Genomic DNA, 22,720 nt, shown 5'->3' with positions numbered 1-22,720 from the left:
TTACCATATTATAGTACAGTGTCCAGTGTCTTTGGGGCATGGTAGCGGGGATGTGCTTTAAATGCATGGTGTGTATGCACCTTAGGCAGACAGAGGCAGCAGCTTCAGGTAGCAATGCTAAAGGGGGACAATGGGGAAGTGTTGGATGGTAGAGCTGTGAGTGCCATCATATGGTGTACTCTGTGCCTCCTAAAGTTGTCTGTTCCCCATTATGTGGTGGATACTGTATTGTCACCAGTACTGAAGTTACACTTTCAGTCCAGTTGTCTTCTGTACGTGGAATGGGGTTGGGCATCATGTCACCTCTTGCTTCAGGCAGCAAAGTGTCTTAGGCCAGCTAAATGTCTGATTGGCAGTGGATCTCTGAGTGTCAGGCAAAAGACTCAGCACTTAATAACTGATCCTTCTCACTTTCTAGCAACTCTTCTGCCAACTGCCTCTGGGAGAATGACTCAGTCAAAAGTACTTGGAAGGATGGACGAGGTAAAACCTTTTTAATTGGAGATGCTGGAAGCTAAATCTGGTCATTCAGAAATGTAACTATGATATTTAGAGGCAAAGTTGCTTACAGAGAATTAAGAAGGTGGCAAAAATAATAAGCATTATTGAATGGGCTGGATAATGCCCGAAGAGTAAAGCATCAACAATAAAATGTAGATGCACTGCCAAATTACAAAAGAGGGTTAGTAAATCTAGGTCTTTATGCTACTCTGAGGCAGCCCAGATTTATTGGGTAGGCGATGGATGTTCCATGATAAGTCAAACATTTGGTACAAACTGAAACAAGAGCTAATGGAATTTCCCGAGGATATCTTTCATTGGGGAGGTGAAAACCAAAACCAAAGCTTTTAGACAGAGGGTAATTCCATGGCAGTCACAGAAATCACGAGAAAATACAGAAATAGATTGAGTCTGGGAATTTCAGAATTAGATTCAGTCAGGAGAGATTAAAAAAATAAGCCTGGAAGGTAAGTTAGATATGATATCACAGACACACACACAGAAATGTTCGTGTTTTAAACCATAAGATTATTTAGGCTTGTGGAAAGATTGACCAACACATGGAGAAAAGCAGGAGAAAATATGCCTTAAAGACTTTTGCTAGGGATCACTATACAGATGCTGAATAATTAACTTGTTCTCAGGCTCCTACACATGCCATAAAGTACGCTGGGGCCGTGGAATTGCTTGCCAAGTCCTTAAGGCAATCACACTTCATGACACTCCCAAGGAAGATGCCAGATGCTGACGGAATGTTCTGAAGTTCCTATTTCAGCCTATACAAATTTTTCAAATAGTTCTAACTACAGATTTAGGCTGCCAATGTTCATTTATGTACACCATGCAATATAAGCCATGAACCGAATTAGAAATTTCAGATCTTTCTGCTCTTGGAAGTAAAATATAGAATAAAATGTAACCCCCCCCCCCCAAAATCCTCTGCTGATTCTTAAATGAAACCACAAGTGTAGCAAATGCAAAACAATCCTTCAATTATTATAGAGCATCAACAAGTGTTGATGAGTAGTTTAGAGGGATTTTGATGTTCAGTAAGGTATTTACTGGGACGCGGGTGGCGCTGTGGGTTAAACCACAGAGCCTAGGACTTGTTGATCAGAAGGTCGGCAGTTCGAATCCCTGCGACGGGGTGAGCTCCTGTTGCTCGGTCCCTGCTCCTGCCAACCTAGCAGTTCGAAAGCACATCAAAGTGCAAGTAGATAAATAGGTACCGCTCCGGCGGGAAGGTAAACAGTATTTCCATGTGCTTCTCTGGTTCACCAGAAGTGGCTTAGTCATGCTGGCCACATGACCTGTCAGCTGTACGCCGGCTCCCTCGGCCAATAAAGTGAGATGAGCACCGCAACCCCAGGGTCGGTCACAACTGGACCCAATGGTCAGGGGTCCCTTTACCTTTACCTTTAAGGTATTTGAGCTTAGCAAATAAAATAAACAGAACTTCTATTAACTGCCTTGTGAGTGGGCTAGAAGCACACATTCAATTTGTAGGCAAGGTTAATTATCTCCCTCCATACCAAGTGATTAGTGCCTGCTGCGTCATTTAAAAAAAAGCCCAGCTGATGCTCCTTGGGTATTATATCCCAAATGTCTGAGACATATTTGGGTACTTAGGGTGAGTGGTCATAAGGTAAGCCTATACAAAGTCCATTATACAACTTATAGAGCCAGAAAAGGACTTTGTTCCAGTATCTGACATTTGGTTTAATGAGAGTTACTCTCAACTGGTAATTGTGTATAAGATTGTACTTTGTAGTTGAATTGGCCAACTGTTCCATCTCTTGGCTATAATATTTTGATGGTTACCACTTTCTGTCAAGCAGAATGATGTTCAGAATCCCACAAAGCCTTTCTATATGCACTTGTGACTGAGAGCAAGTGAAAGGTTCTGCTAGTGTAAGAAGAAAGGTGTGTTTGATCAAAAGGCGGATACAGAAAGGGTTTTTATATTGGGTATATTTTCTTTCATTTTTCTGAGAGAGGCAAATGGACCTTAGTGCCAGCATTACCTATGTATACAAGGAACTAAAAATAAATACTATTGAGAAAAGTCTGTGTTAGAAAAAGAACCTTGATATACATTCATGATATACAAACATGAGTCTGACCAAACTGTGGGAGGCAGTGAAAGACAGGAGGGCCTGGCGTGCTCTGGTCCATGGGGTCACGAAGAGTCGGACACGACTAAACGACTAAATAACAATACATTCAGATGCAAAGCCTAAGATGTGAAAACTGAAATGTAATTATTCAGATTCCATCTGTGTTCTAGTTTACATCTGTTGTATTTATAGGAAATCATCGGAAATTCAAAATATTTGTTTGCTTATATATGCAAACTAAAAAAAAGAATAAAATGAAAATATATCCTCAGCTGTGACGTAATCAAAATGACCGACCCTTCTTTGCTAGGTTCTCTTATAGCACATAAATAAGGAACCGACTGTATAGGAACATACACAAACAGAATAAACAGGTTCAGGCCAGCATACAAAGACACAAAATATGGCAAGCAAAGTACAACGAATGTATTTGTCACAATGTACCCGCTATTACAAGGCATACAGTACATGCAAGCGGTACTCCAGAACCATCAAAATGAGTACAGTATTAGAATTTATGATATATTTTCATTATCTTTGACGCAAGGGAGATGGCAGAGCAGCTGTAGCAAACAGGGCTGGAGCCCGGTGATCCCAGTTTCCAAGAGAAACTTCTTATTCAGCTGACAATATAAAAGAAAATGGTAGCAGCCCAAGCCAAGCAATAATAGTGTAAACTTTTCCAGACCGTGAGCAGGCTAACTCACCCTGTGAAGTTAACAAGGTCCCACATTGGGTACAGGCAGAGGCAACTGCTGTGTGCTGGCTAGCGGAAAACAGAGGAAGCCCACTAGGGGACATTTATGAGTAGAGGCTGTGAAACACCGAGGGTTTCTTAAAGAGGTACTACAAGAAACAGCCCAAATCAAAAGAAGTATTCAACCTATGGGGTGTGACTGTATTATGAAGATGTATAAACTTAATTTCTTGTCTCAAGAGTACCTTCTCAGTATTAATTCTGTTGTATGGGTCCCTGTCCTGTAGTATGAGGACTTTCTTTTATTTTCTTTCTATTTTTAAAACCAGGGGAGGGAAATGCACTGTGTGAATATTCAGTTTTGCTTAAAAAAGGTAAATCATTAAGCTGACTCAAATAATAGCCTGGAAAGAAGAAGCACACCTTCCATGAGTAGCACCAGGACATCAAGGGGTAAATAAAACAGGAAAATAGTTGCTGGCAGAGGGCATATTTTTAAGCTGGGGAAAACCCTTTTTCAGCCTGAGGGACACACTGCTTTCCAGGTAACTCTCCAAGGGCACTTTGCTAGTAGTGGGTGGGGCTAGAGGCAAAAGTGGGTGGAGCAGCACATGTAAATTTTACCTTTTATACATGCACTCCACTCTCTCTATCCTCCATCCAGGCAAGCAAGAGGCATTATCAGAGTTCAAGGACAAGTTCCAGCCAGGCAAAAACATATGAGGCAAAAACAGCTCTAGTGAGTTGTATGGCCTGGGAGAGTTCCAGGGGCCAGATAGACAGGTGTTGGGTGCCAGCTTGGCTCTGCGACTGTGAGTGCCCAAGGCCGTGGGGGCCATGCAACGTGCATGCCCCTGGCACCGAAATTTGTGGGTGCCTGGCCCCTTCATGGGGAATTTGGTGGGTCCTCTAGCACCCAGGGCCCCAGGGAGTTGGCACCTATGAGAGGCATAGAGGGCCGCATTTGGCTTCCAGGCCAGAGGTTCCCTCCTGCCTTAAGTGAAGAGCTTTATAGACTAAGGAAGTAGTAAGGCAGCAGCAGTAAAAATGCATGTACCTTTTCATCAAGTCTTCTTTCTCTAGTTAGCAGTTAACCATTCAATTTTTCTCCCCCATGTCATATTTGAACGTGAAATATTCCCTGGAATCTTTCGCTGCAATATAAATAGATATTCAGCTTTAGCAAAATAGCCAGTAGCTGTAGTGCAGAAAGTCTATTATTTGGAATTTAGATAAACCCCCAAAGCAAAAATAACTGTGAGGATTTAACCAAGGAGGAATTGGAATCTGACAGTTTAGCCAATCAAAACTCCTGAGTGTTGACATTAGGAAAAGACTTGCATATCCTGTTCTGCAACATGCTTGTATCTCCAGTCAGCAGGAGTCTAATGCAAATGGATCCATTCATAAAAACCGTTTTCATGCTGCTTGCTCTTGCACTGTGTGCAAAATAACATGTTGCAAGACAATGTGCTGAGCCTGTAAATAGTACCTCCTCGCCCCTTAATGTTTACAGACCTTTTTTTTTGTCTAGAAACTTTGCATTCTTTGCCAGACCCCTGTGAAACTGATACAGTGTGTGTAGTTCTCACTCTCGTATCTCCTTTATTTTAAAGAGAGGATGCCACTCAAAGTGAAGGGGGAATGGCTGGGCTATAGAGGAGAGTAGCTTTACATCTGTTTCCCTTCAAACATTTTCTGCCCCCACTTCCCTGTACTTTGAGTGGCATTAATTCTACTTGGCACCCACTTCTTACCCACAAAGAGAGAGAGACAGAGAGAGAAAGTGAGGAGGTGAATCTGAGTGAGGACGACATAAAGTGTTCCACTGTGATTCGGAGTTCCAGAATATTCAATTTTACACCAAGGTCACCAGTACTCTACAAAGCAAAAGTTCAAGTATATACTTGGCTCTGCTTCTCTCCTCCCCTTAAAAAAGAATTTTGCATTATTGAATTATTATAGAAAAGAATTACGGTCTCACTGTTTGTGTTAGCCAATCTGATTAAACCTGCATAAGAGAAAATCCACGCAAGTGACTTTTCTTACCGAGGGAGAGCCATTTTCTCGTAATGTCCCCATATCAGATTTTGTAGGAGATGGATGAAAAGGAAATGTTGGCAGAATAGAAAGCCTATTAAAAAATATCATTGCACGTGCAAGCCAGCACTGCCAGGCATGGAAAACTGGAGAGCCATTTCTGTTGACTCTGAATTGTGATCCGCTTCTGGATGCAGTTGCTGTATGATAGCTGTGTGTCGTGTGCTTCAGCATGTGAGCATTTGACTGCAAGCTACATCCTTTTGCTTGTAACCAAAATCCGACAGCTCTTTTTTGGGGGGAAAGCTGCTTTGGCAAGGGGAAGATTTAGGGCAGAGAGCAACACGGAGTAGCAGGGCTCAGGGCTGGCTCTGTCATGAAGCAAAATGAGGCAGCTGACAAATTTGCACCTCCAGGCCCCTTATCTCTCTGGTTGACACAACCATGCACCCATTCAAGACATTTAAACACAGGCAGTCTCATTGGCCACCCTGCCCAGAACGCCTCTCTCTGAAGGACACCTGGCTCTTGCACAGTGCCAGACAGCAGGGAGGGGAAGCCAGAAATTGAGGCCCAGGCATGGCTGGTGCAATTGACAAGTAAACTGGGGGAGGGGGTGTGGAGAGGTAGCTATGCTGAGGGTTATTAATCCTTTTCCCTTCAACCACATCTCTGCTCCCAGTTGCGCCTATGTGCATTCAGCATAACAGTGGCCCAGAGCCTACATGAGCACAAATCATGCACATGATAAAGGAATCCACTTTTGCAAGCTTTCTTCTTGTGCAGGTTCATCTTCACCACACATTCAAAGCACTATTGGAAGAGTTTAAATAGCCATGGCTTTCCCCCAAGAAATCCTGGGAACTGTATTTTGTTAATGGTGCAGAGACCCCTGTTCCCCTTGCAAAACAGCAATTCCCAGAGTTCCCTGGAAAGTGGGCTGTTTGTTAAACCACTGTGGGAAGTCATCATGCTGATGCTACGCTTAATGTTCTTGGGTAGAAAATAGGAGGAGGATGGCTTGATCCTGCTCTTCCTCATACATGTTGCACTGCTTACATGCAGATAACATTTTACAGCACTTCTCTTTTGGGCGATGACCTTTGTGTTTCTAAACATTCAAGCTCATGGTCAGGTGTAAGTTCCACAGTAAAATGTTAAAGTAGTTATACCAAGTGAGTAGATAGGTGGGTTTTCACACACAGTTGTGGGCTTCTGCGTGCTGTTGCCCACTATGTGTTAATTTTAAGCAATGCAATTTTAAGCAACGCTGTATCCAGGTACAGGCCTGCCTGTATTTTGAGGAGTACCACACAAATTCAATCTCAGATTGCATGTGTGAATTCATCCGCATATGCTACATAGCTTGGGTGGCTTTCAGATACTCAGAGTAAACCCAATGGAATTAATAGATCTAACCCATGCTCATTCATTTTGATGGGTCTCCTCTGAGTAAAATTTAGTTGAATACCACCCCTTGTTTGGAGTTCTCTAATGAACGGAGGGGAATCTTGTCTTGATAACCCTAAAGTGTTTCTAATCTGTTGCTTATGGGTACTTCACAACCCTGACAAGAGTGACAGAGTTTACTTGCTAAGAATAACTTCTTTTCTTTTTAGGTCAAAGGGAAATCTAAAGAGATTTGAACTTCCTTTGGGCATCCTAAAACCAAGGGGGGTGGGGAACAGAGCCCTGGCTCAGTGTGAAATAAATAAATAAATAAATAAATAGTAAACTCTGTCTAAGATGCCAATCAGATTAATGCAGTCCCTTTCATGTAAAATAATGGCAGGGTTCTGAACCTTGTTTTGAGGAAAGCAGATAACTGCAGATAAGATCAGAAAGCTCTGGCATTCAGTCAAAACAGGCAAGAGGGAGCTGAGCTAAGGAATGTGCTGTGCCTGGGGAAAGCACCCTACAAGCTAAACAGTCTAGGACACGCCTCTTCTCAGGGCATAAGCTTCATGGGTGGTACAGCTCACAAGCATCAGGAACTTGGGAAAGAGGCCTTGAGCCTTGCTTTTGAAATATTTTCTTTCCCCTTTCCCTTCTGCACCCCTCTTCCACTTTGCTCCATTTCCTTAGGACAGCACTACTTACACTGAGTAGACAACAGAGCATATGTTTGAACTAATGTAATATTCACAAGTGCAACTTAATTATTTTCCCCCATCATATATTTTTTTAAAAAAGAAAGCCTTTATATCCCTCCTCTTCCAAAAGGTTCAAGGCAGGATACCAGCATTTTAGAAACACATACGCATACACAGTTTTAAATTAGTAACTCTTAAGGCTAAAGTAGTTATTATAGTCATCATTATTGTAGCAACTCATAATACCTAAATGTGTTTAATTCTTACCAACCCCCTTGGAACTCAGTTTGAATACTTAAAAGTTCCAATTCTGGAGATTGCCTTGTAGAGTCTAAACTAGAGATAGTTGATCCATGGCCTGTGGGTCACATGTAGCCCCTGATATTTTTTTTAGTGACACCTCTAAGATCCCCCAAAATTCATAATTAAAAATTGTATATACATATACACATACATATGCACATGTACTACTCCTATGAGTCCCCTGCTGTAATGCCATAATACCAGAAGTTTCAGTCACTTTCATTTGGGTTTCCAGTGGACTTTGGTTAACTGACACTTGGAATTCCAGATGTACATAGTGAGGAGATTTCACCCCTCCCATATCCAAGAATCTGCTGATGAGTCTGGTGATTTTCCAGAGAGGAGGGGCGGTATTCTGCTCTCTACTTATTCCGCTCCAGCCTAACATCAGTCAGTCAGTCAGTCAGTGTGTCGGAGAGAGAGAGACTGAGTGTTAGAGATTGTGTGTATAGATAAGGTTGCTGCTAAGAGCAGCCGCAGACACTCAGAGCAGTTCAGTTTTTTAGTTTAGACCTCATTTAGCTCTGTATATAGTTGTATATTATAGTTGTAGATAGAATAAAGAAGATATTCTACAGAGCTGCTCTCCAAGTCATTTATGCTCTGCTGTACTCTGCTATACTCTGCTGTGCGACGACTGTCTTCTTGTGGAAGTGAATCCGGTGCTCACAACTCTAAGCTGTGAGTCCACAGCACTTTGACCTGTTCCTGTGCAGAAGGTGGTCTCTGGAAGTGCTACCCAGCTCGCCTAGCCCAGTCGGAGCTGAAGTAGATGAGTCCAGTTGGTGGCACTGGCTCAGGGGCGATGCTGACACATAGAATTTTCAGCAACCACATACCAGAGACTTCATCACTACTTAATCCTCATAATGGAAAAGCAGCTCCGAAATTAAGAGCTTACTAAGCTTTTGAAAGGTATTTAGGCAGTTTCTCGTTCAAGCAGCTATTACCAATGATGCACAGAGGGTATGATAGGCTAAACTACATCCTGTGCTCCTGTTAAGCGTGTGTGTTTGTGTGCCTATGTGTACAAACTCCCCCTGCATTGGCCTAGATGAGTGAGATGTTGCTGAACCTTGTCCTGGACATTGTTCCATGCTTCTTTCTTATTAGAATATTTACAACATAATCAGAAATGGTAGTGACTAGCCATGTAAAATACCTTGCAATCATATGGACGCCTCAGTTAAATAGTGAACTCAGTGTGAAAAAGGTGCAGAAGGTAAATTCCATGCTAGCAATTGTAAGGAATGTAATAAAATTGCCAGAATATAAGTATGGCCATTATACAGGTCTATGATGTGGCCATACTTACATTCTAAGCAAACTGCTTTGGTGGCCCCATCTCCAAAAGAATATCGTCTATCTAGAAAAGATGCCAGGAAGAGCAAGCAAAATGACCAGAGAGCAGGATTCCCTTCCTGTATAATAATATGCTAAAGTGTTAGAAATTTTTAGTTTAGAAAAAAAGGTGATGGGGTTGCAGGCGGGGCTTACATAATATATATGGAGTGTAGAAAGTGATTGGATGTTTTTAAACCTCTCATACGATACAAGCATGCTGTATTTATAGCTGGCGATCCCAACTTTTTTGAACTAGTGAGCACATTTCAAATTTTGAGCGAGTGCTGCGAGGTACCAGTCTTAAAATGGCTGCCATGGGGAGCCTGGCATAACACAAAATTAGAGAGACAACCATCTACAACACCTTTATGCTTACCATGGGAAGTCAGCTATGTCCTGCTGGTCTTGATTATGTCTGTCTGTCAGTCAGTCTGTCTGTTTGTCTCTCTCCCTCCCTCTCTCTCTCTCTCTCTCTCTCTCTCACACACACACACACACACACACACACACATGCTATTGCTTTCTCATAACAAACAGGGGGCATTATTCAGTACCAGGAAAAATATGCACAATTCTCATTCCACAGAAATAGCTTTCTTAGACAGTACCTTCACATTTTGCCCCATCACTTTCTTTCTAGGAGGACTAGAACTGACTTTGTTTTTTAAGAAAATGAAAGCTCAGAGTTTGCGCACCATGGGAAGCCTTCATGGACATCATGGCATGACATCATAGTGACCCGATTATAACATTACAAAATGAGATGGTATTGTAGAGAGGAACTGTAGTTTACCCCTCACAGAGCTACAGTTCCCAGCATCCTTAAGCTACTGTTCTCAGGATTCTTTGAGGAAAGCCATGTGCCTTAAATGTGTGGTGTGTTGTGACAACATCTACATTAAAGCATCAATTAATAGATGCTCTAAGGCGGAGCAGAATGGGGAATCTGCAGCCATCCAGGTGGTGTTGGACTTCAACTCCCATCAGCCTCAGCCAGCATGACCAATACAGTCACATCTGATCACAGCTTCCCCATCCTTGCTCTGAGGCAACACATACAGTGGTACCTCGGGTTACAGACGCTTCAGGTTACAGACGCTTCAGGTTACAGACGCTTCAGGTTACAGACTCCACTAAGTCAGAAATATTACCTCGGGTTAAGAACTTTGCTTCAGGATGAGAACAGAAATCATGCGGTGGCAGCGCGAGGCCCCATTAACTAAAGTGGTGCTTCAGGTTAAGAACCGTTTCAGGTTAAGAACAGACCTCTGGAATGAATTAAGTTCTTAACCCGAGGTACCACTGTACAGTATTGATTCACTGTGTACTCAGAACAGCCTCCTCAGAGAGGGGAATCCTTTTTAACTTTAAAGATTTTTTTCCACCTAGAACCTCTTGCCCTCTTCACCTTTTTTGTGTGCCTCAGGGCAGGGTCCTGGTTTATGTCTTCTGTTTCTGCCTCCCCCTCCCCCTGCTGCGCTCTCTCTCTCTCTCTCTCTCTCTCTCTCACTCTCTCCAGACTCTGCAATTTTCCCTCACTATCAAACTTCTTCCCAATGTGACTTCACAGAAAATATGGAAAAAGCTTGATGGTGAATTGCTTATTCTTTCTCTTTCTTTCGTTCTTTTTCTTTCTTTCTTTTAAAAAGGAAAAACCAAAGGAAGTGGAATTTGTGTGCAAGATAGTTATGCATAAAGCAATTTTCCTTAACTAGTCAATAGATTTTAGCTACTGCAATCTAGTTTCACTAGAATGGACTACTGGATAGCATTAATTAAAATACAATACAGAACTGGATAACATGGATTAAATTGCTATTCCAGCTGGTATCTCTCAGACATCTTACAAATAAAACAGTGACTTAATTCAGGAGGAACTACTCCAGAGAACTATGTTTGGTCTAATTTTTCTCTTTGTGGCAAAGGATAGATATTTTCCATCACACTACTTCCCAAATATGTTCTTTGACAGCAGTTTGTGGTCTTTTGCTACTATATGGCCTTTAGTACTGCCAGAGTTTAGCTGTATATATTTAGCTCGGAATAATAGCACACAGTAGCAGCACTACCACCACCAAGTTTTTGTCCTAAGTGGGAGACCTCTGGTCTCTCACATATATGCACAGGTAGCTGTTCTCTCCTTGCCTATGTGTGGGACGGCAGCAGCATCCTTTATGGTGGGCTCAGACAGAGGGCAAAGGAGTTGAGGCCAGTTCCAGTGCTTGCAGGGCTGGGAATCAATGCCCAATACCTGCACAGAAAAGAGGCCTCTCACAACTGCTCCGACAACCACCAGCAATTTCTCAGCAGTTGCTGGGCTACATGCGACATAGCCTTGATCAACCAGGCACTCAGTCATCATCTAGATGGTGGAGATGGAGATAACTCTTCATGTTAATGTAGGGTCATAATGTCTGGTGAGACTGATGGCTAGGACGAGGGAAAGCTCTCCCAGTGCAGCAGGCATCCATGGCACTGGGCAAGGAGCTGGGGGCAGAGATGAAAGGAAGATGTGCTACAAATAATTCCTGCCTGTTAAGCTTAGGCCACTAACATGGGATCCACAAGCACATCTTGCTTCAGCCCCACTTGGCTAGCCTCAAAGACATTTGATCCAGCCAGGATGTTCTGTGCCAGATTGCTCTTACTGTGTCACATAGGGGTGATAGGGATGGTGCAGTCAGGCTGGGTCATTCTGGGAGACTGTCTCCGTGGTAGCCAACCTCAAGAGCCAAGTTCTCTCACAGCACGCCTCAAACTTATTGCAGGAGGAAGCAAGCTCAGTGCTGGTTCCAATCAGTTAGCAGCTATCTGCCAGAGCCAGTCTAGTCATGGCGATCTCTGAGGCTGGAGGGCAGGCCAGCCATTTGCAGGGCCAAACACAGTGCAACTGTCATAAGCCAATAAAAGCAAGAGACATTGCTCTACAAGTTGCCACACCAGTTGGCTAGCAAGAGGGGTGGGGGGTGGGGTGCACACATGGCAGAACCTTCCCATTTTGCTTCAGGCAGCAAAACAGGACAGGCTGCTTCTGGCTGGAATGAGGCATTGGAGGGTAATTTATGAAACCAGCAGGTACAGAAAGACAGAAAACAAATTCCTAGAAGTACTCCATCTCAATGACAAGATCATAGCCATGCCGTCAAGGTCCTGAGCCACATAGAGCAGGAAGCTGATCAACATACACCAGAACTGAGTAAGCATACCTCTGCCAGGTAGCAACATTTATTCACATTGAACTTGTGATTCCCAAGAGGGAAAGACAGGCCAGACAGAATACATAAATTTTCTTCCTGTGTATGACAGACAGGAAATTAAGCAACTGCCCATACCATTTAGGAATGAGTGTTTTGCTAGGTTTTCTTTTGCCCATATCCAAGTGGAATCTGTCAGATGACAGGAGCAGTGTCAAGCCCAACAGGTTCATTTTATGCTCTGCGTCATTAAGGATGAGGCCTATAAAATTATTGTTTTTTTCCCCTGCCCCTGATGGCTAGAACTTTTATTGTAACAAATGGCAGAGTGAATACTTTTGCTACCCCATTAGAGTAAAAACCAGCCAATCCCCAAATTGCCCCTTTTATGGTTGTTGTAGCCATCTATTCTTAAAACATAATTGTTCAAATCTGCTATATTTTGGCATAAAGTTAGTGAATTTATGACACAGTGGGAATATTGATAATCTGAGAAAAAAGACCATTTCAATTCCTCAAGAGATAATGAAAACCTTCAAATCTGTAAAGCTTAAATATGTTGAGGTTTTTTTAAAAACAAATGAACATCCTCCTTTAAGATTCTTGCTTATGTTACTCTAATTAAGTAAGGGTGGCACTGATTACTTTTATTTTAATATGCAAATACTGTTTCATTTCATCCATGTATCTCCTAAAATATCACCTATCTCTGTTCCATAACAGACATTCCTTGAGGTTGCTAAAAACTGAAAATAAGGTAGAACTTTGAGTCACTATCTGTCCCAAACTCCACAGATAGCTCAGACTATGTCTGGATTGTCTCTTCCCATGCATTCTTTTTATAGGTACCTGTGCACTGACAGAAGAGGAAAAAATAAATTACCGTACAAATGGTAGAATTTGATGATCAGGACAATCCAGAGCAACACATGCACTACAACACACTGATGCTCAACCACTCACAGATTTCTCGATTCACTACAATGGAAGAAAAAATAGCTCTACCACCATTTCTTTGCATGCCTGGGACTTATCCTTCAATAAGCTTCTGTATGCAGGGGAACACTATGTATGAACCCACATACTTTAAACAGATCAGTGGAATTATAGGAAAGGAAATTAATGTATTTGCATATTTAAGAAACTCTAGCATGTCTTATTTTTAGAAAATAAAATGCTTCAGTCTTAGTTTTACCAGTTTTCCTAATAAAATAGAAACTAGTTATGCCTATAAATTTGGATCTTGCTGTTTGCCCTGATTCAAATTCCTTTTGGTTTTACTGTTCAAGTTACTTTTGCAGTCCTTGTAGTATAGGAATCTTAAAAGCTGTTTACCCCGTATCCTCTTCTGTACGCTCCAGAAACTCTTTTAGACTGGAAAAATGACAAAGTGGAATCATCATTCCAGATGCATTTATTTCATAAAGTCTTCCTGCTCGAACAGAGAAGATGGTTCCCAGGGCCCTTGAACAATACAGTGGGATCCTTCCTGTTTTGCCTTTGAAGAGGAACAGCATGTGTCTTTTGGCTTTTGTGGGCCCACAGAACACAGCATACTTAACATTCAGAGAAACACATTGTGGGTCTAGCCTCATCCTGGAGCTGGCTGGCAGTTCTGTCACCCTGAGTGTCCCAAGAATAAGTGGAATGCTCAAAACTAATTTTGTGTTATTTTAAGATGTTTTCTTAAAACACAAACAGAAATATAAACTGGCTGTTGAGCAGCAGACTTCAGTTAACTTGCTGAGAGACACTCTGTGTGGGTTTGGCTTCACTTTGCGAATATGGATGAACTTTTGAGAACATCTGCATCATAAAGCAAACTACTTTGAACTTGAGGAGTAACAAGCCTCTCTAGTACAGACTTCTACTTCAGTAGTTTGTTAAGATCATGAGTATACTTGTAGATATCTACCTACTTTTCTACATATACAGTACTTTATGTACACATACAGACGCACACTTTATAAAAACAAAGAAGTGTCATGGAATAAAAATGTCAAGTGTTTTTTGTTCCACGCTTACCTTTGGTCAAATGGGTTTTTGAAATACACTGGACTGTAAAGCCCATTTTCCAAAGGAGAAAGTTGTTTGACACTAAAAGCAGCACTCTTTCATTCAAACGTCCCTCAATTATCTCAACAAATAATATTGTTTATGTCCATACCGAAATTTCTCCAGAGAGCTGCAGGGCTCTCTGCTATTACCTGTATAGCCATTGTGAAGGTTGCCAGGATGCGTGTTTTCATAACTGCTTTAGATGGAGAGGTTTCTGTGAATTCTCAAATTGCTGACAATCATAGGGACACAATGGGAAAACGCTTTGCCTCAAATTGCAATCCACAAACCATGTGTAAAAGGCAATCTCATCAGCTGATACTCTATTTCCTAATAGACTGAGGTTTCTTTTCAGGCAAACTGAATTGCTTTGTCAAATCAAACCAAAGAGGCATTTTATTCAGTCCTCTTTTCTTCAGGAGTGGCCTGTCAAATGGTCCTTGTGAAGTTCAAAGGCAAAGCATTGTGAAGACTGCTGTGGACATAGTGTATCTAGATTTCAGTAATAATAAATAATATTTTTAAATTTTATATCCCGCCCATCTTGCTGGGTTTCCCCAGCCACTCTGGGCGGCTTACAACATATATAAAAACACAACAAAGCATCAAACATTAATAATCAAAATATCCCATTCAAGCAACAAACAAACCAATAAATCAATAGAAACCAATAATAGCAACAACAACAACAACAATAAATAGTTTGCAGTTATAACCACAACCCCCAACTAAACATTTAACCAACATCAGCCTGACAAAAACAAAACAAAGGAACCAAAATTAGAACTGTTTAAAACATTTTAAAACATTTTAGCCAGTTCCGCCAACCCAAGAGTTGTTCCAGCAATGTCCCTCCAGCCTCCCAGGAGCCTCTTTTGGGAAGGACAAAAAGTGGCTTCCAATCAGTGTGAAAGTAAGTACAAATATGCATCCATGAATACAAGGGAATAATAGAAAAATACAATTAAACAACAGTGTCAATGTAAAAAAAAAATGTACTGTGTATTTTGGGTTTATGGACCACAGTAAAGTTCTGTATATGTGTGTAAATAAAAATACAGTGCCATTCATTTTAGCATAATAGGACGCTGGATTTTTACTGTGACCCTTATTGCTAACATAAAAAATAAGTGAGTGCAAAGACAAAACAATTTTTTTAAAAAATAGCATGAAGAAATATCATTTTGAGTCACTATTTCCAGGAGGGCTAAATATCACACCTGTAGTCCAATGGCACACATTATAAGTCTCTCCAGTGTTTGGGCAATGTCAACCTGGCTGCAATGAACAAGCGGCCAATTAATCATTTAGCTTTAATTTTTTATTTCAGTATCCAAGTGTTGTTAGCTTGCTTGGACAAAGGGAAGTGAATGCTTCAGTAAATGGAAAGCCAGATGATTATCCCAGACAAAGCCACTAAAAGAACAAACTTAGTTGATAATCTTTAAAAGATACTAAATTTAAAAGATAGAAAACAAATGTTGTATGTATTGGTAACCTTGGAAGGCGTCGGGAGAAGGAAAGACATCGCTTTGCTGCCAACTGTGGTAATCTTCAGGCGCCATTTGTACATTTGTACAGGTTAAGTACTTAATTTGTTCTGGAGGTCCGTACTTAACCTGAAACTGTTCTTAACCTGAAGCACCACTTTAGCTAATGGGGCCTCCTGCTGCTGCTGCCATGCCACCGGAGCCTGATTTCTGTTCTCATCCTGAAGCAAAGTTCTTAACCTGAAGCACTATTTCTGGGTTAGCGGAGTCTGTAACCTGAAGCGTATGTAACCTGAAGCGTATGTAACCTGAGGTACCACTGTACTGTGTTTGCAGCTTGATAATCCCCATTGGCAGTCTGGCTCCTTTGTTCTGAAAAAAGGCTTTTGAAAGTAAGACTTTTGACAAAGTCACCCTTGATATTCTTGCAGAGAATCTTTGCTTCTGGCCAGCCCAGGACCTCCATATACACTGCCTAGGCCTGTGTTCCCGGGAGGTCACTTCAGTGCTGCTAACACATAGTTTGGCTTCACCCCCAGAGGCACACTCCATTGTCTCTCAAGACAGATGCCAGCAATAATACTATACAATATTAGTAATAGCCACAGTTCTTTGAGCACTCTCTCTAGTTGAACATGCAGCTATCATAGATCCTCACTGATGTTCCAGAGAATGACGAAAGTTTATATGGGAAGAGACTCCTTCCTGCTCCAATTGGCTACTGTTAGTTCAACAAAATCAAACAAAGCATCCGAAATATATTCCTCAGATTCTCCATCACATTCCAGTTCTTAACTGCCAGTGTGTTTCAGGGGGAAGAATTCCAAAAATTATGTTGTTCTAATAATTTTTGATCTGGCTTCTCAGTTTAAACCAGTAGCCAATCTCAATTTTCAGCTAATAGATATCCTGTAGCTTGTTTTATTTATTGTCTTTTTTTTAACCCAAAATAGCTGCTTCTCTTAGCTCTTCCTCATTTGATTTCTCCCCGCCCCCTGCATTCCACTCATGGCCTTATAGATCTGTGTGTTTATAAATTGTAAGGGTGTTCATATTCTGCTTTCTGCTGCATTCTTTATACTTTTTTTATAAAGAATTTAACTTATTTATATGGTTAAGCCTGAGCATATTTTTCTGCTTTAGCATGTTCCAATGGTTCATATAGTAGAATATTAAATTGCCACGAGCGGCATTAAACGTAACAGCTATGTTAAACTTGAATGAAGCAATGCAAATCGAGAACAGATTTCTGAAAAGGGCAAGCAAACTTTCTTTGCCGAATCAGACATTCCATTGCAAGAACCAGTCATGTGGCGTTTAAAGCTACTGATAATTTAAAAAATTCTCTTGAAACTACTCACCCAGAAACATAAAAAGAGCTATGATTTCCCTCTTCCCCTCGGGCTGCAGAATTAAAAATCACATCAATATATTTCTGGTGAAGGAGCATTCCAGTAGGTAATTGTAGGACCGCAAGAAGTTGTCCCAGTTGCATTTGTACATAAAAACATTTAAGCACATTCCATGCATTTCAGATTTGAGGGTCCAAAAGGGCATCTGGCTACACTGGCTTTAGAATGAGCCTATTCATTTTGTGGGCCTCCTTTCATTCTGAGTGGCTATTCAGCCCTACCAGCAACCAGTGAGCAAGCAAGCTGCTCAAGGATCTCAAAGTCAGGAAGTACTTGTCAATATCTTCATCCAGCAACAGATCAGGAGTCACAATTTTGATTCAGACACTTCCCGATTTGTCACTTCTCCTGTAAATACCACCATTGCAAAAGAAACACAATAAACATTCCTTTTTGTATGCAGGAACCTTGTGGCACTCATCAACAATGTCCCTCCCTCAGTTCATATTTCATCCCACTTTCTACATCTGTTCCCGTGATCGTGGATTAAAAGTGCACATTCACGAAAACTCTGAAGTAAAGCTGCAATATTACTTATATTCCTCCCATCCCATGTTTGTTCATGTATCTGAGCATATATTTCTTTACCTTGTAAATAAACAGAATTAAAAGCAAAACGCAAAATCAAAGATGTGCTGTGCATTTGCTCCTACTTTCCCTCATATCACAAAACTGTAAGGAAGAAAAAATTTCTTAGCCTTTTCCAGTTCTGGTTTTCTTCAGCAAACATAGTAATGGAGATTTATAGTGTCTTTCTAAAAATCCAGTTATTTACACTACTACATGTTTAGAAGGAACAGCTAATTAGATTGTAAGGCTGCTGTGTTACCCCTTTGTTTATACCTAACTATTTTATCTTTTTATACCTTTTAGGACACTCCATATTATATTGTGTTACTTCCCAAAAGCAAATCAGCAATGCAAAGAGTGTTCAAAACTGTTCTTGCCAAATCAGTTTAAAATGTACAGGTTTCTTTTCCATAGGCTCACGTGCTGCAGACCCCATGTTTTGAGTTCCAGGAAATACTGTACATTCCATACAGTTAGTTAGCAAAACGAATTTGGAGGGTTCCTTATCTAAGACAAATGCCCACTTATTTGACTTGGGGTTGATATTATTCATCCATGTGTGTCACCTAGACTAATGAGGGACTTTCATTGCTTTTTGATGCCAGGGGTTAGCCTGCCTGTGATACCAAATAGTAATAAACTACCTTGCATGTGATTCCCATCTGTGCAGGTGCCAAGACTTCCACTGCTGGCTGAGAAAGGTAGATATGCCTGTGAGCACAAGGGAGTGTTTTCCCTTTCCCTTATCAGCACTGCAATAGCCCTTGTCAGCTGCATCGCTGGATTACCAAAATAGTTACATTTTCACTTGAGTAGAATTATATTCTCCATCCCAAATGGCTGTTCATAACATCTCATTAGGAAAATAGAGTTGCAAGAGGAAAATGTGGATATCCTTATTAGGTTGCTTAATGATCAGGCAGAATAGTGTTCGTGTCAGCTGGAAATAGGGATGGATGAATCTGTCAGTTTCAGTTTCTCACAGTCCCTATTGTTCAAGTCTTAAGCTCAGTTCTCCAGATTTCTGTTTCATAGAAAAATAGAATTGTAGTTTGTGATTATTAGTTTTAAGTCCTCATGAAAATATGTCAGTGTTTTAGTGTACATTTGTACGGACGTATGCAACTTTGCCTAATACATACATATGTTCTTTTCTGAAATAGGCATTTTATGTGCACTTTCCCCTAATACAGATTTGGGCTGGGGTATTGTTTGTTGTGGGGGAGGTCATTGCTGTTACAGTACTGATAACACTTTTTTATCTTTATTTTAGATCTTATTCTAATTAATGTGGAAATTGTTTAATTTGGTTGTGTACTTTTTGATTTCTTTATTTATTATTTATGACTACTTTTGTTATTTTTTGTAATGACACAGTGTTTTTTTTAATGTTGTAAGCCTCCTTGAACATGGTTTGAACTATGGAAAGGCGGTATACAGATAAAATGCATGTGTACACACCATTTAGAGAATTTCATATCTCAAAGGAGACGTGCATTTCCATTCATGCAGTGAACTGGATTTCTCCCCATTGCTAGTTAGAAGTAACCGCTAAAACTTAAGTACAGCCACCCTATCATGCCTTTCTTGTGATCACTTTCTCCCCTCAGCCACAACAAACTTAAATCGCCACAGGTGTAGAAAGCAGCTGGAAAGGATTACCTAGTAATCTGTGAAGAATGTAGTACTGTGGCATGCATTCATTCAACTTACTCTCATTTGTGCCACAAAACAAGAGCTCAGAAAGTCGTAGTGTTGCTGGATTCTATCGTAAATGATTTAATAAAAATACATAGTCTCTTGTAGGTGATCATTCTCCCACCTGATGTCACATGGCAGTAAATTCACTTTCAGCATTTCAACGTCACTTCCAAATTTCCAACAGTCATTTCACATCCATTTTGGTTCAGGCCCCCTCCCCCCCCCCAGGTTCTGTGAACCTGTGGTCACTGTCAAATGTACCAGACATTTTGGGTCACTGTGTGCATTAATGGATGCTCAGTGGCTGGGCAAACTAAACTGGCTCAAAGTAGATAGTTTATGCTAAATGTGTTGCATTCAAAAGTGATCTGGGTACATGAGCCATTCAACATAAATTAGTTGCAATCCAGATGGAGAGGGGTGGGGAAGCGCAGGCCAACTTTGACAGGTGGGTGGAGCTATTTGTCCATCACCTGATATGAGTTGTCCTGCAATTGGGCGCTGCAGCACAAAGGCTTTGTTGCACCAACAACACCAAGCAGATTTCATTGAAACGCCTAATAATAATAATAATATTAATAATAATACTAATAATTTATTATTTATACCCCGCCCATCTGGCTGAGTTTCCCCAGCCACTCTGGGCAGTTTCCAACAAAGTATTAAAATACAGCGGTCTGTTAAGCATTAAAAGCTTCCCTAAACAGGGATGCCTTCAGATGTCTTCTAAAAGTCTGGTAGTTTTTCTTCTCTTTGACATCTGGTGGGAGAGCGGTCCACAGGGTGGAAGACTGGAAGTTGTTCTTCTCCTTAACATCTGGTGGGAGGGTGTTCCACAGGGCAGGTGCCACTACCGAGAAGGCGCTCTGCCTGGTTCCCTGTAACTTGGCTTCTCACAGTGAGGGAACCGCCAGAAGGCCCTCGGCACTGGACCTCCGTGTCTGGGCAGAATGATGGGGGTGGAGATGCTCCTTCAGGTATACTGGACTGAGGCCGTTTAGAGCTTTAAAGGTCAGCACCAACACTTTGAATTGTGTTCGGAAACATACAAATTGTGCTAACCCCTTTGGAATGGAAACTGCTTGGTGTTATTGGAGAAGTAAGGCACGCTGGAGTGGACCACATTCACTTTAAGCTCCTGATGGTTCCTGTCCAGCCATGTACCTACTTCCCATATGACATCAGGTGTGGGGCAGGTGGTTGTAGTTTGGGGGAAATGAACTTGGGCACCAAACAGTGTAGCTTGATGAGCTAAATTTGTGCAGCCCACTCCTGCACTAAACAACGTATTCTAATCACTCTGATGGCAGGTGATTCACTGATAACCTGCACCCAGTGAAACAACATACACTAAGCAGTGGTGCAGCTAGCAATGTCAGACCCTGGATTTACCACCCAGCAAGGTGGAACCACAGAAATAACCTCCTGGTTCCAGTGTTGTTGCCGCTTATCGGGATGGGTGAAATGGGGACGAGATTGCAGATGTGCAGGCACACCGCACAAGACAACCTAGGGGTCCTGTGGGTGTTCCTGTGCAGCGCTGGCCGCCTTGTCACCTCTGTCCTCACCCCAAGCATTAGCCACACCATTGGTGGGAGGCTGTTGCTACGGCTCCCAAAGATGCTACCTTCATTTTCTCTCCCCCCCCCACCTGCAACCATTCCATGCTTAACAATTGCCCTTGCAGTCCTGGTATGTGAAGAAACTTTCTTTTTTTGCCAACGCTAATAAAAAGAAGAAACACTCTAATCACATGCAGGTCCAGATTCTGAACTCAAGTCATAGCACCACCACCACTAAAGGAATAAAACAGGGCTGCCGCCGCTGATGCTAACTCCATAAGCTTATCAACAAACACCATTTTAATGTAGAAGAAAAATAAAATTAGCCTCTGTAACCATGAACAAATTTGGTTGCCCCTCCCCTTACTATAACATGTGTTTAAAAGTAAGCAAAATGCAAGGATGCTGTGGCAACCAGTGCCAGCCCCGGTGTGCCTTGGCATGCCCATGCCAGCCCAGGGACTTGTGGTGAGCCTGTTTGCTGCTGCCCCCATCATCTGCAGCTGGGCTTGGGGGTAATCTGGGGAACCCCTGGGCTGCAGGACCTGGATTTTGGCCTGAGATCCAGCCCTCGCTTCATCACTGACTGTAAATAGGCAGTGAATCACCCTCTTGAGGCCTGTGTCGGCAGTGTGAGCAGAGTAGTAGCTACTATTTCCGAAGTCATTGTAAAGAAGCTGGGCCATTTTATTTTTATTTTATTTTTAATTGAGTCAGCCAACAGTCTGAACTCCATTATGGAAAGGATTTTACACATTCTTTTCTAGTTTCCCTGACTTTATGTATCTTTAAAAATAAACTGTGGTGTAACATTACATGCATACTCATCAAGACACTTTTTCCATTCTTGTCCCTTCCAGCAAGATATATTGTTTCTGTGATTTTTTCAGCAACAGATCCATTGCTGCTGCTTTGTTTTGTCTACTCTTCTTTCTCAGAATTATCCCTCAGCTACATCCTCTTACTTTAACACACACACATACCTGTTTCTACCTCTTTCACTGGATGTGGGCAAGACCACAGACCATAATTGTACCATTAACTTCTTCCCTATTTGTCCATATGACTTCAAATCAGATAACCTTATTTTTTTCCACAAACCAAAACGAGCTCCATGGTTGTTCGTTCTTATTTTTTACTGAGGAGGTGAATCTCTGTTTGCCTTGCTCTTTGTGACTCAATCTCAGGTGACCCTGAAAAGGTCACCTGTAGTCACATTGTAACTTAGAATTGCAATCAGCCCCCACTGGGTATCTCAGTTAAATTCACATTCCTAAGATTTCCTACTCTCTTTCTGCCTAGAGCTGCCTGTCATATTAAATACACAATTCCTTTCAAAAAACAAACAAATCTGTCATTCCTTCCCTGTAATGCCCTAGTTTATTTATTTCATTTCATTTAGTAATTGCTTTCCATTAAACGTGCTGAAGCTTTTCAACAATAAAACCCATGAACAGTAAAACCAGATATAAAAATAATGCCAAGTCCAATACAGATACAGACTGAATAGAAGGGCAGTAGTCAAAGTAGGACTAAGTCGTCAATTGTGTAAACACAAGGATTTCCCATCAGCAGGAATCCTGCCCCTCTTAACTCCCTACATCTGTTCTAGGGGTTTCCCCAAACTCCAGAGCAGAT

At 41.5% G+C, this 22,720-nt stretch overlaps 1 long non-coding RNA gene across 2 annotated transcripts in view; it reads left to right on the top strand.

The window, feature by feature from the left end:
• Window positions 1–17,941, top strand: part of LOC309337684 — a 30,581-nt gene extending 12,640 nt beyond the window's left edge. Inside the window, exons 3-4 of one of the 2 annotated variants that reach the window (XR_014154483.1) lie at window positions 419–483; window positions 17,653–17,941. This is a non-coding gene — a long non-coding RNA (uncharacterized lncRNA). Of the gene's footprint in view, window positions 1–418; window positions 484–13,134; window positions 13,499–17,652 lie in introns of those variants that run through there. The other variant, XR_014154484.1, reaches the window with a different exon arrangement.
• The last annotated feature ends 4,779 nt before the right edge of the window (window positions 17,942–22,720 follow it).

The sequence above is a fragment of the Podarcis erhardii genome, assembly GCF_964252035.2.
Source record: "Podarcis erhardii genome assembly, chromosome: 3".
Classification (NCBI taxonomy): Eukaryota; Metazoa; Chordata; class Lepidosauria; order Squamata; family Lacertidae; genus Podarcis; species Podarcis erhardii.
The sequence above is the reverse complement of the archived record's forward strand: the minus strand, read 5'-3'. Positions and strand labels throughout refer to the sequence as shown.